The sequence below is a fragment of the Hordeum vulgare genome, chromosome 2H, assembly GCF_904849725.1.
Source record: "Hordeum vulgare subsp. vulgare chromosome 2H, MorexV3_pseudomolecules_assembly, whole genome shotgun sequence".
In the NCBI taxonomy this organism is placed as follows: Eukaryota; Viridiplantae; Streptophyta; class Magnoliopsida; order Poales; family Poaceae; genus Hordeum; species Hordeum vulgare.
Window position 1 is genome coordinate 576,471,339 of NC_058519.1, and position 13,332 is coordinate 576,484,670.

The window sequence follows — 13,332 nt, forward strand, 5'->3', positions numbered from 1 at the left end:
TTTTTGACGATTACTGTGTGACTTTTCTCACCGCGCTTGACACCCAACGACTAGTAGTAGTAGTAGTAGTAGGGGCAAGCATAAGGAACAAATAGATAGTTGCATGTCGGATGCGATCATACCAGCACTAAAGCACCATATCCCATCAGAACTCCGAAGTTAAGCGTGCTTGGGCGATAGTAGTACTAGGATGGGTGACCTCCTGGGAAGTCCTCGTGTTGCATTCCCCTTTTTAAATATATTTTTGCGCCATTGACAAGGATGACGCGGGAGCGTGATCTATATGACCTCATTTTCTTATTTTTGACGATTACTGTGTGACTTTTCCCACCGCGCTTGACACCCAACGACTAGTAGTAGTAGTAGTAGTAGTAGTAGGGGCAAGCATAAGGAACAAATAGATCGTTGCATGTCGGATGCGATCATACCAGCACTAAAGCACCGGATCCCATCAGAACTCCGAAGTTAAGCGTGCTTGGGCGATAGTAGTACTAGGATGGGTGACCTCCTGGGAAGTCCTTGTGTTGCATTCCCCTTTTTAAATATATTTTTGCGCCACGTGACAAGGATGACGCGGGAGCGTGATCTATATGACCTCATTTTCTTATTTTTGACGATTACTGTGTGACTTTTCCCACCGCGCTTGACACCCAACGACTAGTAGTAGTAGTAGTAGTAGTAGTAGTAGTAGTAGGGGCAAGCATAAGGAACAAATAGATAGTTGCATGTCGGATGCGATCATACCAGCACTAAAGCACCGGATCCCATCAGAACTCCGAAGTTAAGCGTGCTTGGGCGAGAGTAGTACTAGGATGGGTGACCTCCTGGGAAGTCCTCGTGTTGCATTCCCCTTTTTAAATATATTTTTGCGCCACGTGACAAGGATGACGCGGGAGCGTGATCTATATGACCTCATTTTCTTATTTTTGACGATTACTGTGTGACTTTTCCCACCGCGCTTGACACCCAATGACTAGTAGTAGTAGTAGTAGTAGTAGTAGTAGTAGTAGTAGTAATAGGGGCAAGCATAAGGAACAAATAGATAGTTGCATGTCGGATGCGATCATACCAGCACTAAAGCACCGGATCCCATCAGAACTCCGAAGTTAAGCGTGCTTGGGCGATAGTAGTACTAGGATGGGTGACCTCCTGGGAAGTCCTCGTGTTGCATTCCCCTTTTTAAATATATTTTTGCGCCACGTGACAAGGATGACGCGGGAGCGTGATCTATATGACCTCATTTTCTTATTTTTGACGATTACTGTGTGACTTTTCCCACCGCGCTTGACACCCAACGACTAGTAATAGTAGGGGCAAGCATAAGGAACAAATAGATAGTTGCATGTCGGATGCGATCATACCAGCACTAAAGCACCGGATCCCATCAGAACTCCGAAGTTAAGCGCGCTTGGGCGAGAGTAGTACTAGGATGGGTGACCTCCTGGGAAGTCCTCGTGTTGCATTCCGCTTTTTAAATATATTTTTGCGCCACGTGACAAGGATGACGCGGGACCGTGATCTATATGACCTCATTTTCTTATTTTTGACGATTACTGTGTGACTTTTCCCACCGCGCTTGACACCCAACGACTAGTAGTAGTAGTAGTAGTAGTAGTAGTAGTAGTAGTAGTAGTAGTAGGGGCAAGCATAAGGAACAAATAGATAGTTGCATGTCGGATGCGATCATACCAGCACTAAAGCACCGGATCCCATCAGAACTCCGAAGTTAAGCGTGCTTGGGCGAGAGTAGTACTAGGATGGGTGACCTCCTGGGAAGTCCTCGTGTTGCATTCCCCTTTTAAATATATTTTTGCGCCACGTGACAAGGATGACGCGGGAGCGTGATCTATATGACCTCATTTTCTTATTTTTGACGATTACTGTGTGACTTTTCCCACCGCGCTTGACACCCAACGACTAGTAGTAGTAGTAGTAGTAGTAGTAGTAGGGGCAAGCATAAGGAACAAATAGATAGTTGCATGTCGGATGCGATCATACCAGCACTAAAGCACCGGATCCCATCAGAACTTCGAAGTTAAGCGTGCTTGGGTGAGAGTAGTACTAGGATGGGTGACCTCCTGGGAAGTCCTCGTGTTGCATTCCCCTTTTTAAATATATTTTTGCGCCACGTGACAAGGATGACGCGGGAGCGTGATCTATATGACCTCATTTTCTTATTTTTGACGATTACTGTGTGACTTTTCCCACCGCGCTTGACACCCAACGACTAGTAGTAGTAGTAGTAGTAGTAGTAGTAGTAGTAGGGGCAAGCATAAGGAACAAATAGATAGTTGCATGTCGGATGCGATCATACCAGCACTAAAGCACCGGATCCCATCAGAACTCCGAAGTTAAGCGTGCTTGGGCGAGAGTAGTACTAGGATGGGTGACCTCCTGGGAAGTCCTCGTGTTGCATTCCCCTTTTTAAATATATTTTTGCGCCACGTGACAAAGATGACGCGGGAGCGTGATCTATATGACCTCATTTTCTTATTTTTGACGATTACTGTGTGACTTTTCCCACCGCGCTTGACACCCAACGACTAGTAGTAGTAGTAGTAGTAGTAGTAGTAGGGGCAAGCATAAGGAACAAATAGATAGTTGCATGTCGGATGCGATCATACCAGCACTAAAGCACCATATCCCATCAGAACTTCGAAGTTAAGCGTGCTTGGGCAAGAGTAGTATTAGGATGGGTGACCTCCTGGGAAGTCCTCGTGTTGCATTCCCCTTTTTAAATGTATTTTTGCGCCACGTGACAAGGATGATGCGGGACCGTGATCTATATGACCTCATTTTCTTATTTTTGACGATTACTGTGTGACTTTTTCCACCGCGCTTTACACCCAACGACTAGTAGTAGTAGTAGTAGTAGTAGTAGTAGTAGTAGTAGTAGTAGTAGTAGTAGTAGTAGTAGTAGTAGTAGTAGTAGTAGTAGTAGTAGTAGTAGTAGTAGTAGTAGTAGTAGTAGTAGTAGTAGGGGCAAGCATAAGAAATAAATAGATAGTTGCATGTCGGATGCGATCATACCAGCACTAAAGCACCGGATCCCATCAGAACTCCGAAGTTAAGCGTGCTTGGGCGAGAGTAGTACTAGGATGGGTGACCTCCTGGGAAGTCCTCGTGTTGCATTCCCCTTTTTAAATATATTTTTGCGCCACGTGACAAGGATGACGCGGGAACGTGATCTATATGACCTCATTTTCTTATTTTTGACGATTACTGTGTGACTTTTCGCACCGCGCTTGACACCCAACGACTAGTAGTAGTAGTAGTAGTAGTAGTAGGGGCAAGCATAAGGAACAAATAGATAGTTGCATGTCCGATGCGATCATACAAGCACTAAAGCACCGGATCCCATCAGAACTCCGAAGTTAAGCGTGCTTGGGCGAGAGTAGTACTAGGATGGGTGACCTCCTGGGAAGTCCTCGTGTTGCATTCCCCTTTTTAAATATATTTTTGCGCCACGTGACAAGGATGACGCGGGAGCGTGATCTATATGACCTCATTTTCTTATTTTTGACGATTACTGTGTGACTTTTCCCACCGCGCTTGACACCCAACGACTAGTAGTAGTAGTAGTAGTAGTAGTAGTAGTAGTAGTAGTAGTAGGGGCAAGCATAAGGAACAAATAGATAGTTGCATGTCCGATGCGATCATACAAGCACTAAAGCACCGGATCCCATCAGAACTCCGAAGTTAAGCGTGCTTGGGCGAGAGTAGTACTAGGATGGGTGACCTCCTGGGAAGTCCTCGTGTTGCATTCCCCTTTTTAAATATATTTTTGCGCCACGTGACAAGGATGACGCGGGAGCGTGATCTATATGACCTCATTTTCTTATTTTTGACGATTACTGTGTGACTTTTCCCACCGCGCTTGACATCCAACGACTAGTAGTAGTAGTAGTAGTAGTAGTAGTAGGAGGGGCAAGCATAAGGAACAAATAGATAGTTGCATGTCCGATGCGATCATACAAGCACTAAAGCACCGGATCCCATCAGAACTCCGAAGTTAAGCGTGCTTGGGCGAGAGTAGTACTAGGATGGGTGACCTCCTGGGAAGTCCTCGTGTTGCATTCCCCTTTTTAAATATATTTTTGCGCCACGTGACAAGGATGACGCGGGAGCGTGATCTATATGACCTCATTTTCTTATTTTTGACGATTACTGTGTGACTTTTCCCACCGCGCTTGACACCCAACGACTAGTAGTAGTAGTAGTAGTAGTAGTAGTAGTAGTAGTAGTAGTAGTAGTAGTAGTAGTAGTAGTAGTAGTAGTAGTAGTAATAGGGGCAAGCATAAGGAACAAATAGATAGTTGCATGTCGGATGCGATCATACCAGCACTAAAGCACCGGATCCCATCAGAACTCCGAAGTTAAGCGTGCTTGGGCGATAGTAGTACTAGGATGGGTGACCTCCTGGGAAGTCCTCGTGTTGCATTCCCCTTTTTAAATATATTTTTGCGCCACGTGACAAGGATGACGCGGGAGCGTGATCTATATGACCTCATTTTCTTATTTTTGACGATTACTGTGTGACTTTTCCCACCGCGCTTGACACCCAACGACTAGTAGTAGTAGTAGTAGTAGGGGCAAGCATAAGGAACAAATAGATAGTTGCATGTCGGATGCGATCATACCAGCACTAAAGCACCGGATCCCATCAGAACTCCGAAGTTAAGCGCGCTTGGGCGAGAGTAGTACTAGGATGGGTGACCTCCTGGGAAGTCCTCGTGTTGCATTCCCCTTTTTAAATATATTTTTGCGCCACGTGACAAGGATGACGCGGGACCGTGATCTATATGACCTCATTTTCTTATTTTTGACGATTACTGTGTGACTTTTCCCACCGCGCTTGACACCCAACGACTACTACTAGTAGTAGTAGTAGTAGTAGTAGTAGTAGTAGTAGTAGTAGTAGTAGTAGTAGTAGTAGTAGTAGTAGTAGTAGTAGTAGTAGTAGTAGTAGTAGTAGTAGTAGTAGTAGTAGTAGTAGTAGTAGTAGTAGTAGTAGTAGTAGTAGTAGTAGTAGTAGTAGTAGTAGTAGTAGTAGTAGTAGTAGGGGCAAGCATAAGGAACAAATAGATAGTTGCATGTCGGATGCGATCATACCAGCACTAAAGCACCGGATCCCATCAGAACTCCGAAGTTAAGCGTGCTTGGGCGAGAGTAGTACTAGGATGGGTGACCTCCTGGGAAGTCCTCGTGTTGCATTCCCCTTTTTAAATATATTTTTGCGCCACGTGACAAGGATGACGCGGGAGCGTGATCTATATGACCTCATTTTCTTATTTTTGACGATTACTGTGTGACTTTTCCCACCGCGCTTGACACCCAACGACTAGTAGTAGTAGTAGTAGTAGTAGTAGGGGCAAGCATAAGGAACAAATAGATAGTTGCATGTCGGATGCGATCATACCAGCACTAAAGCACCATATCCCATCAGAACTTCGAAGTTAAGCGTGCTTGGGCGAGAGTAGTACTAGGATGGGTGACCTCCTGGGAAGTCCTCGTGTTGCATTCCCCTTTTTAAATGTATTTTTGCGCCACGTGACAAGGATGATGCGGGACCGTGATCTATATGACCTCATTTTCTTATTTTTGACGATTACTGTGTGACTTTTCCCACCGCGCTTTACACCCAACGACTAGTAGTAGTAGTAGTAGTAGTAGTAGTAGTAGTAGTGGTAGTAGTAGTAGGGGCAAGCATAAGGAACAAATAGATAGTTGCATGTCGGATGCGATCATACCAGCACTAAAGCACCGGATCCCATCAGAACTCCGAAGCTAAGCGTGCTTGGGCGAGAGTAGTACTAGGATGGGTGACCTCCTGGGAAGTCCTCGTGTTGCATTCCCCTTTTTAAATATATTTTTGCGCCACGTGACAAGGATGACGCGGGACCGTGATCTATATGACCTCATTTTCTTATTTTTGACGATTACTGTGTGACTTTTCCCACCGCGCTTGACACCCAACGACTAGTAGTAGTAGTAGTAGTAGTAGTAGTAGTAGGGGCAAGCATAAGGAACAAATAGATAGTTGCATGTCGGATGCGATCATACCAGCACTAAAGCACCGGATCCCATCAGAACTCCGAAGTTAAGCGTGCTTGGGCGAGAGTAGTACTAGGATGGGTGACCTCCTGGGAAGTCCTCGTGTTGCATTCCCCTTTTTAAATATATTTTTGCGCCACGTGACAAGGATGACGCGGGAACGTGATCTATATGACCTCATTTTCTTATTTTTGACGATTACTGTGTGACTTTTCCCACCGCGCTTGACACCCAACGACTAGTAGTAGTAGTAGTAGTAGTAGGGGCAAGCATAAGGAACAAATAGATAGTTGCATGTCGGATGCGATCATACCAGCACTAAAGCACCGGATCCCATCAGAACTTCGAAGTTAAGCGTGCTTGGGCGAGAGTAGTACTAGGATGGGTGACCTCCTGGGAAGTCCTCGTGTTGCATTCCCCTTTTTAAATATATTTTTGCGCCACGTGACAAGGATGACGCGGGAGCGTGATCTATATGACCTCATTTTCTTATTTTTGACGATTACTGTGTGACTTTTCCCACCGCGCTTGACACCCAACGACTAGTAGTAGTAGTAGTAGTAGTAGTAGTAGTAGTAGTAGGGGCAAGCATAAGGAACAAATAGATAGTTGCATGTCGGATGCGATCATACCAGCACTAAAGCACCGGATCCCATCAGAACTCCGAAGTTAAGCGTGCTTGGGCGAGAGTAGTACTAGGATGGGTGACCTCCTGGAAAGTCCTCGTGTTGCATTCCCCTTTTTAAATATATTTTTGCGCCACGTGACAAGGATGACGCGGGAGCGTGATCTATATGACCTCATTTTCTTATTTTTGACGATTACTGTGTGACTTTTCCCACCGCGCTTGACACCCAACGACTAGTAGTAGTAGTAGTAGTAGGGGCAAGCATAAGGAACAAATAGATAGTTGCATGTCGGATGCGATCATACCAGCACTAAAGCACCGGATCCCATCAGAACTTCGAAGTTAAGCGTGCTTGGGCGAGAGTAGTACTAGGATGGGTGACCTCCTGGGAAGTCCTCGTGTTGCATTCCCCTTTTTAAATATGTTTTTGCGCCACGTGACAAGGATGACGCGGGAGCGTGATCTATATGACCTCATTTTCTTATTTTTGACGATTACTGTGTGACTTTTCCCACCGCGCTTGACACCCAACGACTAGTAGTAGTAGTAGTAGGGGCAAGTATAAGGAACAAATAGATAGTTGCATGTTGGATGCGATCATACCAGCACTAAAGCACCGGATCCCATCAGAACTCCGAAGTTAAGCGTGCTTGTGCGAGAGTAGTACTAGGATGGGTGACCTCCTGGGAAGTCCTCGTGTTGCATTCCCCTTTTTAAATATATTTTTGCGCCACGTGACAAGGATGACGCGGGAGCGTGATCTAAATGACCTCATTTTCTTATTTTTGACGATTACTGTGTGACTTTTCCAACCGCGCTTGACACCCAACGACTAGTAGTAGTAGTAGTAATAGTAGTAGTAGTAGTAGTAGTAGGGGCAAGCATAAGGAACAAATAGATAGTTGCATGTCGGATGCGATCATACCAGCACTAAAGCACCGGATCCCATCAAAACATCGAAATTAAGCGTGCTTGGGCGAGAGTAGTACTAGGATGGGTGACCTCCTGGGAAGTCCTCGTGTTGCATTCCCCTTTTTAAATATATTTTTGCGCCACGTGACAAGGATGACGCGGGAGCCTGATCTATATGACCTCATTTTCTTATTTTTGACGATTACTGTGTGACTTTTCCCACCGCGCTTGACACCCAACGACTAGTAGTAGTAGTAGTAGTAGTAGTAGTAGGGGCAAGCATAAGGAACAAATAGATAGTTGCATGTCGGATGCGATCATACCAGCACTAAAGCACCGGATCCCATCAGAACTCCGAAGTTAAGCGTGCTTGGGCGAGAGTAGTACTAGGATGGTTGACCTCCTGGGAAGTCCTCGTGTTGCATTCCCCTTTTTAAATATATTTTTGCGCCACGTGACAAGGATGACGCGGGACCGTGATCTATATGACCTCATTTTCTTATTTTTGACGATTACTGTGTGACTTTTCCCACCGCGCTTGACACCCAACGACTAGTAGTAGTAGTAGTAGTAGTAGTAGTAGTAGTAGGGGCAAGCATAAGGAACAAATAGATAGTTGCATGTCGGATGCGATCATACCAGCACTAAAGCACCGGATCCCATCAGAACTTTGAAGTTAAGCGTGCTTGGGCGAGAGTAGTACTAGGATGGGTGACCTCCTGGGAAGTCCTCGTGTTGCATTCCCCTTTTTAAATATATTTTTGCGCCACGTGACAAGGATGACGCGGGAACGTGATCTATATGACCTCATTTTCTTATTTTTGACGATTACTGTGTGACTTTTCCCGCCGCGCTTGACACCCAACGACTAGTAGTAGTAGTAGTAGTAGTAGTAGTAGTAGTAGTAGGGGCAAGCATAAGGAACAAATAGATAGTTGCATGTCGGATGCGATCATACCAGCACTAAAGCACCGGATCCCATCAGAACTCCGAAGTTAAGCGTGCTTGGGCGAGAGTAGTACTAGGATGGGTGACCTCCTGGGAAGTCCTCGTGTTGCATTCCCCTTTTTAAATATATTTTTGCGCCACGTGACAAGGATGACGCGGGAGCGTGATCTATATGACCTCATTTTCTTATTTTTGACGATTACTGTGTGACTTTTCCCACCGCGCTTTACACCCAACGACTAGTAGTAGTAGTAGTAGTAGTAGTAGTAGTAGTAGTAGTAGTAGTAGTAGTAGTAGTAGTAGTAGGGGCAAGCATAAGGAACAAATAGATAGTTGCATGTCGGATGCGATCATACCAGCACTAAAGCACCGTATCCCATCAGAACTCCGAAGTTAAGCGTGCTTGGGTGAGAGTAGTACTAGGATGGGTGACCTCCTGGGAAGTCCTCGTGTTGCATTCCCCTTTTTAAATATATTTTTGCGCCACGTGACAAGGATGACGCGGGACCGTGATCTATATGACCTCATTTTCTTATTTTTGACGATTACTGTGTGACTTTTCCCACCGCGCTCGACACCCAACGACTAATAGTAGTAGTAGTAGTAGTAGTAGTAGTAGTAGTAGCGGCAAGCATAAGGAACAAATAGATAGTTGCATGTCGGATGCGATCATACCCGCACTAAAGCACCGGATCCCATCAGAACTCCGAAGTTAAGCGTGCTTGGGCGAGAGTAGTACTAGGATGGGTGACCTCCTGGGAAGTCCTCGTGTTGCATTCCCCTTTTTAAATATATTTTTGCGCCACGTGACAAGGATGACGCGGGAACGTGATCTATATGACCTCATTTTCTTATTTTTGACGATTACTGTGTGACTTTTCCCACCGCGCTTGACACCCAACGACTAGTAGTAGTAGTAGTAGTAGTAGTAGTAGTAGTAGTAGGGGCAAGCATAAGGAACAAATAGATAGTTGCATGTCGGATGCGATCATACCAGCACTAAAGCACCGGATCCCATCAGAACTTCGAAGTTAAGCGTGCTTGGGCGAGAGTAGTACTAGGATGGGTGACCTCCTGGGAAGTCCTCGTGTTGCATTCCCCTTTTTAAATATATTTTTGCGCCACGTGACAAGGATGACGCGGGAGCGTGATCTATATGACCTCATTTTCTTATTTTTGACGATTACTGTGTGACTTTTCCCACCGCGCTTGACACCCAACGACTAGTAGTAGTAGTAGTAGTAGTAGTAGTAGTAGGGGCAAGCATAAGGAACAAATAGATAGTTGCATGTCGGATGCGATCATACCAGCACTAAAGCACCGGATCCCATCAGAACTCCGAAGTTAAGCGTGCTTGGGCGAGAGTAGTACTAGGATGGGTGACCTCCTGGAAAGTCCTCGTGTTGCATTCCCCTTTTTAAATATATTTTTGCGCCACGTGACAAGGATGACGCGGGAGCGTGATCTATATGACCTCATTTTCTTATTTTTGACGATTACTGTGTGACTTTTCCCACCGCGCTTGACACCCAACGACTAGTAGTAGTAGTAGTAGTAGTAGTAGTAGTAGGGGCAATTATAAGGAAAAAATAGATAGTTGCATGTTGGATGCGATCATACCAGCACTAAAGCACCGGATCCCATCAGAACTTCGAAGTTAAGCGTGCTTGGGCGAGAGTAGTACTAGGATGGGTGACCTCCTGGGAAGTCCTCGTGTTGCATTCCCCTTTTTAAATATGTTTTTGCGCCACGTGACAAGGATGCCGCGGGAGCGTGATCTATATGACCTCATTTTCTTATTTTTGACGATTACTGTGTGACTTTTCCCACCGCGCTTGACACCCAACGACTAGTAGTAGTAGTAGTAGGGGCAAGCATAAGGAACAAATAGATAGTTGCATGTCGGATGCGATCATACCAGCACTAAAGCACCGGATCCCATCAGAAATCCGAAGTTAAGCGTGCTTGGGCGAGAGTAGTACTAGGATGGGTGACCTCCTGGGAAGTCCTCGTGTTGCATTCCCCTTTTTAAATATATTTTTGCGCCACGTGACAAGGATGACGCGGGAGCGTGATCTATATGACCTCATTTTCTTATTTTTGACGATTACTGTGTGACTTTTCCCACCGCGCTTGACACCCAACGACTAGTAGTAGTAGTAGTAATAGTAGTAGTAGTAGTAGTAGTAGTAGGGGCAAGCATAAGGAACAAATAGATAGTTGCATGTCGGATGTGATCATACGAGCACTAAAGCACCGGATCCCATCAGAACTTCGAAATTAAGCGTGCTTGGGCGAGAGTAGTACTAGGATGGGTGACCTCCTGGGAAGTCCTCGTGTTGCATTCCCCTTTTTAAATATATTTTTGCGCCACGTGACAAGGATGACGCGGGAGCGTGATCTATATGACCTCATTTTCTTATTTTTGACGATTACTGTGTGACTTTTCCCACCGCGCTTGACACCCAACGACTAGTAGTAGTAGTAGTAGGGGCAAGCATAAGGAACAAATAGATAGTTGCATGTCGGATGCGATCATACCAGCACTAAAGCACCGGATCCCATCAGAACTCCGAAGTTAAGCGTGCTTGGGCGAGAGTAGTACTAGGATGGTTGACCTCCTGGGAAGTCCTCGTGTTGCATTCCCCTTTTTAAATATATTTTTGCGCCACGTGACAAGGATGACGCGGGACCGTGATCTATATGACCTCATTTTCTTATTTTTGACGATTACTGTGTGACTTTTCCCACCGCGCTTGACACCCAACGACTAGTAGTAGTAGTAGTAGTAGTAGTAGTAGTAGTAGTAGTAGGGGCAAGCATAAGGAACAAATAGATAGTTGCATGTCGGATGCGATCATACCAGCACTAAAGCACCGGATCCCATCAGAACTTCGAAGTTAAGCGTGCTTGAGCGAGAGTAGTATTAGGATGGGTGACCTCCTCGGAAGTCCTCGTGTTGCATTCCCCTTTTTAAATATATTTTTGCGCCACGTGACAAGGATGACGCGGGAACGTGATCTATATGACCTCATTTTCTTATTTTTGACGATTACTGTGTGACTTTTCCCACCGCGCATGACACCCAACGACTAGTAGTAGTAGTAGTAGTAGTAGTAGGGGCAAGCATAAGGAACAAATAGATAGTTGCATGTTGGATGCGATCATACCAGCACTAAAGCACCGGATCCCATCAGAACTCCGAAGTTAAGCGTGCTTGGGCAAGAGTAGTACCAGGATGGGTGACCTCCTGGGAAGTCCTCGTGTTGCATTCCCCTTTTTAAATATATTTTTGCGCCACGTGACAAGGATGACGCGAGAGCGTGATCTATATGACCTCATTTTCTTATTTTTGACGATTACTGTGTGACTTTTCCCACCGCGCTTGACACCCAACGACTAGTAGTAGTAGTAGTAGTAGTAGTAGGGGCAAGCATAAGGAACAAATAGATAGTTGCATGTCGGATGCGATCATACCATCACTAAAGCACCGGATCCCATCAGAACTCCGAAGTTAAGCGTGCTTGGGCGAGAGTAGTACTAGGATGGGTGACCTCCTGGGAAGTCCTCGTGTTGCATTCCCCTTTTTAAATATATTTTTGCGCCACGTGACAAGGATGACGCGGGAGTGTGATCTATATGACCTCATTTTCTTATTTTTGACGATTACTGTGTGACTTTTCCCACCGCGCTTGACACCCAACGACTAGTAGTAGTAGTAGTAGTAGTAGGGGCAAGCATAAGGAACAAATAGATAGTTGCATGTCGGATGCGATCATCCCAGCACTAAAGCACCGGATCCCATCAGAACTCCGAAGTTAAGCGTGCTTGGGCGAGAGTAGTACTAGGATGGGTGACCTCTTGGGAAGTCCTCGTGTTGCATTCCCCTTTTTAAATATATTTTTGCGCCACGTGACAAGGATGACGCGGGACCGTGATCTATATGACCTCATTTTCTTATTTTTGACGATTACTTTGTGACTTTTCCCACCGCGCTTGACACCCAACGACTAGTAGTAGTAGTAGTAGGGGCAAGCATAAGGAACAAATAGATAGTTGCATGTCGGATGCGATCATCCGAGCACTAAAGCACCGGATCCCATCAGAACTCTGAAGTTAAGCGTGCTTGGGCGAGAGTAGTACTAGGATGGGTGACCTCCTGGGAAGTCCTCGTGTTGCATTCCCCTTTTTAAATATATTTTTGCGCCACGTGACAAGGATGACGCGGGACCGTGATCTATATAACCTCATTTTCTTATTTTTGACGATTACTTTGTGACTTTTCCCACCGCGTTTGACACCCAACGACTATTAGTAGTAGTAGTAGTAGGGGCAAGCATAAGGAACAAATAGATAGTTGCATGTCGGATGCGATCATACCAGCACTAAAGCACCGGATCCCATCAGAACTCCGAAGTTAAGCGTGCTTGGGCGAGAGTAGTACTAGGATGGGTGACCTCCTGGGAAGTCCTCGTGTTGCATTCCCCTTTTTAAATATATTTTTGCGCCACGTGACAAGGATGACGCGGGACCGTGATCTATATGACCTCATTTTCTTATTTTTGACGATTACTGTGTGACTTTTCCCACCGCGCTTGACACCCAACGACTAGTAGTAGTAGTAGTAGTAGGGGCAAGCATAAGGAACAAATAGATAGTTGCATGTCGGATGCGATCATCCCAGCACTAAAGCACCGGATCCCATCAGAACTCCGAAGTTAAGCGTGCTTGGGCGAGAGTAGTACTAGGATGGGTGACCTCTTGGGAAGTCCTCGTGTTGCATTCCCCTT

At 45.6% G+C, this 13,332-nt stretch overlaps 42 non-coding genes across 42 annotated transcripts; all 42 read left to right on the forward strand.

The window, feature by feature from the left end:
• The first annotated feature begins 108 nt into the window (after positions 1-108).
• On the forward strand, positions 109-227 carry LOC123433069. The gene has a single exon (XR_006624625.1). It is a non-coding gene; the product is annotated as a 5S ribosomal RNA (ribosomal RNA).
• A 187-nt stretch (positions 228-414) lies between these two features.
• Positions 415-533, forward strand: LOC123438722. The gene has a single exon (XR_006629848.1). It is a non-coding gene; the product is annotated as a 5S ribosomal RNA (ribosomal RNA).
• A 197-nt stretch (positions 534-730) lies between these two features.
• On the forward strand, positions 731-849 carry LOC123433664. Its single transcript, XR_006625003.1, has one exon. It is a non-coding gene; the product is annotated as a 5S ribosomal RNA (ribosomal RNA).
• A 206-nt stretch (positions 850-1,055) lies between these two features.
• LOC123437830 lies at positions 1,056-1,174 on the forward strand. Its single transcript, XR_006628999.1, has one exon. It is a non-coding gene; the product is annotated as a 5S ribosomal RNA (ribosomal RNA).
• Positions 1,175-1,347: 173 nt separating this feature from the next.
• Positions 1,348-1,466, forward strand: LOC123436734. Its single transcript, XR_006627947.1, has one exon. It is a non-coding gene; the product is annotated as a 5S ribosomal RNA (ribosomal RNA).
• A 209-nt stretch (positions 1,467-1,675) lies between these two features.
• Positions 1,676-1,794, forward strand: LOC123433676. The gene has a single exon (XR_006625005.1). It is a non-coding gene; the product is annotated as a 5S ribosomal RNA (ribosomal RNA).
• A 190-nt stretch (positions 1,795-1,984) lies between these two features.
• On the forward strand, positions 1,985-2,103 carry LOC123438519. Its single transcript, XR_006629656.1, has one exon. It is a non-coding gene; the product is annotated as a 5S ribosomal RNA (ribosomal RNA).
• A 197-nt stretch (positions 2,104-2,300) lies between these two features.
• LOC123433688 lies at positions 2,301-2,419 on the forward strand. Its single transcript, XR_006625016.1, has one exon. It is a non-coding gene; the product is annotated as a 5S ribosomal RNA (ribosomal RNA).
• A 191-nt stretch (positions 2,420-2,610) lies between these two features.
• On the forward strand, positions 2,611-2,729 carry LOC123433107. Its single transcript, XR_006624660.1, has one exon. It is a non-coding gene; the product is annotated as a 5S ribosomal RNA (ribosomal RNA).
• A 287-nt stretch (positions 2,730-3,016) lies between these two features.
• Positions 3,017-3,135, forward strand: LOC123433699. Its single transcript, XR_006625027.1, has one exon. It is a non-coding gene; the product is annotated as a 5S ribosomal RNA (ribosomal RNA).
• Positions 3,136-3,323: 188 nt separating this feature from the next.
• Positions 3,324-3,442, forward strand: LOC123432181. The gene has a single exon (XR_006623777.1). It is a non-coding gene; the product is annotated as a 5S ribosomal RNA (ribosomal RNA).
• Positions 3,443-3,648: 206 nt separating this feature from the next.
• LOC123432183 lies at positions 3,649-3,767 on the forward strand. Its single transcript, XR_006623779.1, has one exon. It is a non-coding gene; the product is annotated as a 5S ribosomal RNA (ribosomal RNA).
• Positions 3,768-3,961: 194 nt separating this feature from the next.
• Positions 3,962-4,080, forward strand: LOC123432184. The gene has a single exon (XR_006623780.1). It is a non-coding gene; the product is annotated as a 5S ribosomal RNA (ribosomal RNA).
• A 245-nt stretch (positions 4,081-4,325) lies between these two features.
• On the forward strand, positions 4,326-4,444 carry LOC123437832. Its single transcript, XR_006629001.1, has one exon. It is a non-coding gene; the product is annotated as a 5S ribosomal RNA (ribosomal RNA).
• Positions 4,445-4,626: 182 nt separating this feature from the next.
• Positions 4,627-4,745, forward strand: LOC123436735. The gene has a single exon (XR_006627948.1). It is a non-coding gene; the product is annotated as a 5S ribosomal RNA (ribosomal RNA).
• A 353-nt stretch (positions 4,746-5,098) lies between these two features.
• On the forward strand, positions 5,099-5,217 carry LOC123433711. The gene has a single exon (XR_006625038.1). It is a non-coding gene; the product is annotated as a 5S ribosomal RNA (ribosomal RNA).
• A 188-nt stretch (positions 5,218-5,405) lies between these two features.
• LOC123431902 lies at positions 5,406-5,524 on the forward strand. Its single transcript, XR_006623505.1, has one exon. It is a non-coding gene; the product is annotated as a 5S ribosomal RNA (ribosomal RNA).
• Positions 5,525-5,736: 212 nt separating this feature from the next.
• Positions 5,737-5,855, forward strand: LOC123435021. The gene has a single exon (XR_006626282.1). It is a non-coding gene; the product is annotated as a 5S ribosomal RNA (ribosomal RNA).
• A 194-nt stretch (positions 5,856-6,049) lies between these two features.
• Positions 6,050-6,168, forward strand: LOC123433724. Its single transcript, XR_006625051.1, has one exon. It is a non-coding gene; the product is annotated as a 5S ribosomal RNA (ribosomal RNA).
• Positions 6,169-6,353: 185 nt separating this feature from the next.
• Positions 6,354-6,472, forward strand: LOC123436526. The gene has a single exon (XR_006627745.1). It is a non-coding gene; the product is annotated as a 5S ribosomal RNA (ribosomal RNA).
• Positions 6,473-6,672: 200 nt separating this feature from the next.
• On the forward strand, positions 6,673-6,791 carry LOC123436961. Its single transcript, XR_006628167.1, has one exon. It is a non-coding gene; the product is annotated as a 5S ribosomal RNA (ribosomal RNA).
• Positions 6,792-6,973: 182 nt separating this feature from the next.
• Positions 6,974-7,092, forward strand: LOC123436527. Its single transcript, XR_006627746.1, has one exon. It is a non-coding gene; the product is annotated as a 5S ribosomal RNA (ribosomal RNA).
• A 179-nt stretch (positions 7,093-7,271) lies between these two features.
• LOC123437921 lies at positions 7,272-7,390 on the forward strand. The gene has a single exon (XR_006629083.1). It is a non-coding gene; the product is annotated as a 5S ribosomal RNA (ribosomal RNA).
• A 203-nt stretch (positions 7,391-7,593) lies between these two features.
• LOC123433265 lies at positions 7,594-7,712 on the forward strand. The gene has a single exon (XR_006624798.1). It is a non-coding gene; the product is annotated as a 5S ribosomal RNA (ribosomal RNA).
• A 191-nt stretch (positions 7,713-7,903) lies between these two features.
• LOC123436001 lies at positions 7,904-8,022 on the forward strand. The gene has a single exon (XR_006627241.1). It is a non-coding gene; the product is annotated as a 5S ribosomal RNA (ribosomal RNA).
• A 197-nt stretch (positions 8,023-8,219) lies between these two features.
• On the forward strand, positions 8,220-8,338 carry LOC123438188. Its single transcript, XR_006629346.1, has one exon. It is a non-coding gene; the product is annotated as a 5S ribosomal RNA (ribosomal RNA).
• A 200-nt stretch (positions 8,339-8,538) lies between these two features.
• On the forward strand, positions 8,539-8,657 carry LOC123433735. Its single transcript, XR_006625061.1, has one exon. It is a non-coding gene; the product is annotated as a 5S ribosomal RNA (ribosomal RNA).
• A 227-nt stretch (positions 8,658-8,884) lies between these two features.
• On the forward strand, positions 8,885-9,003 carry LOC123432239. Its single transcript, XR_006623832.1, has one exon. It is a non-coding gene; the product is annotated as a 5S ribosomal RNA (ribosomal RNA).
• A 200-nt stretch (positions 9,004-9,203) lies between these two features.
• LOC123435324 lies at positions 9,204-9,322 on the forward strand. The gene has a single exon (XR_006626579.1). It is a non-coding gene; the product is annotated as a 5S ribosomal RNA (ribosomal RNA).
• Positions 9,323-9,522: 200 nt separating this feature from the next.
• Positions 9,523-9,641, forward strand: LOC123436528. The gene has a single exon (XR_006627747.1). It is a non-coding gene; the product is annotated as a 5S ribosomal RNA (ribosomal RNA).
• Positions 9,642-9,835: 194 nt separating this feature from the next.
• On the forward strand, positions 9,836-9,954 carry LOC123436962. Its single transcript, XR_006628168.1, has one exon. It is a non-coding gene; the product is annotated as a 5S ribosomal RNA (ribosomal RNA).
• Positions 9,955-10,148: 194 nt separating this feature from the next.
• LOC123436529 lies at positions 10,149-10,267 on the forward strand. The gene has a single exon (XR_006627748.1). It is a non-coding gene; the product is annotated as a 5S ribosomal RNA (ribosomal RNA).
• Positions 10,268-10,446: 179 nt separating this feature from the next.
• On the forward strand, positions 10,447-10,565 carry LOC123437184. The gene has a single exon (XR_006628378.1). It is a non-coding gene; the product is annotated as a 5S ribosomal RNA (ribosomal RNA).
• Positions 10,566-10,771: 206 nt separating this feature from the next.
• Positions 10,772-10,890, forward strand: LOC123433004. The gene has a single exon (XR_006624564.1). It is a non-coding gene; the product is annotated as a 5S ribosomal RNA (ribosomal RNA).
• Positions 10,891-11,069: 179 nt separating this feature from the next.
• LOC123436003 lies at positions 11,070-11,188 on the forward strand. Its single transcript, XR_006627243.1, has one exon. It is a non-coding gene; the product is annotated as a 5S ribosomal RNA (ribosomal RNA).
• A 203-nt stretch (positions 11,189-11,391) lies between these two features.
• LOC123433035 lies at positions 11,392-11,510 on the forward strand. Its single transcript, XR_006624594.1, has one exon. It is a non-coding gene; the product is annotated as a 5S ribosomal RNA (ribosomal RNA).
• A 188-nt stretch (positions 11,511-11,698) lies between these two features.
• On the forward strand, positions 11,699-11,817 carry LOC123437163. Its single transcript, XR_006628358.1, has one exon. It is a non-coding gene; the product is annotated as a 5S ribosomal RNA (ribosomal RNA).
• Positions 11,818-12,005: 188 nt separating this feature from the next.
• LOC123437771 lies at positions 12,006-12,124 on the forward strand. Its single transcript, XR_006628941.1, has one exon. It is a non-coding gene; the product is annotated as a 5S ribosomal RNA (ribosomal RNA).
• Positions 12,125-12,309: 185 nt separating this feature from the next.
• LOC123437112 lies at positions 12,310-12,428 on the forward strand. The gene has a single exon (XR_006628311.1). It is a non-coding gene; the product is annotated as a 5S ribosomal RNA (ribosomal RNA).
• Positions 12,429-12,607: 179 nt separating this feature from the next.
• Positions 12,608-12,726, forward strand: LOC123432506. Its single transcript, XR_006624085.1, has one exon. It is a non-coding gene; the product is annotated as a 5S ribosomal RNA (ribosomal RNA).
• A 182-nt stretch (positions 12,727-12,908) lies between these two features.
• On the forward strand, positions 12,909-13,027 carry LOC123433746. Its single transcript, XR_006625072.1, has one exon. It is a non-coding gene; the product is annotated as a 5S ribosomal RNA (ribosomal RNA).
• Positions 13,028-13,209: 182 nt separating this feature from the next.
• On the forward strand, positions 13,210-13,328 carry LOC123437115. The gene has a single exon (XR_006628313.1). It is a non-coding gene; the product is annotated as a 5S ribosomal RNA (ribosomal RNA).
• Positions 13,329-13,332: the final 4 nt, after the last annotated feature.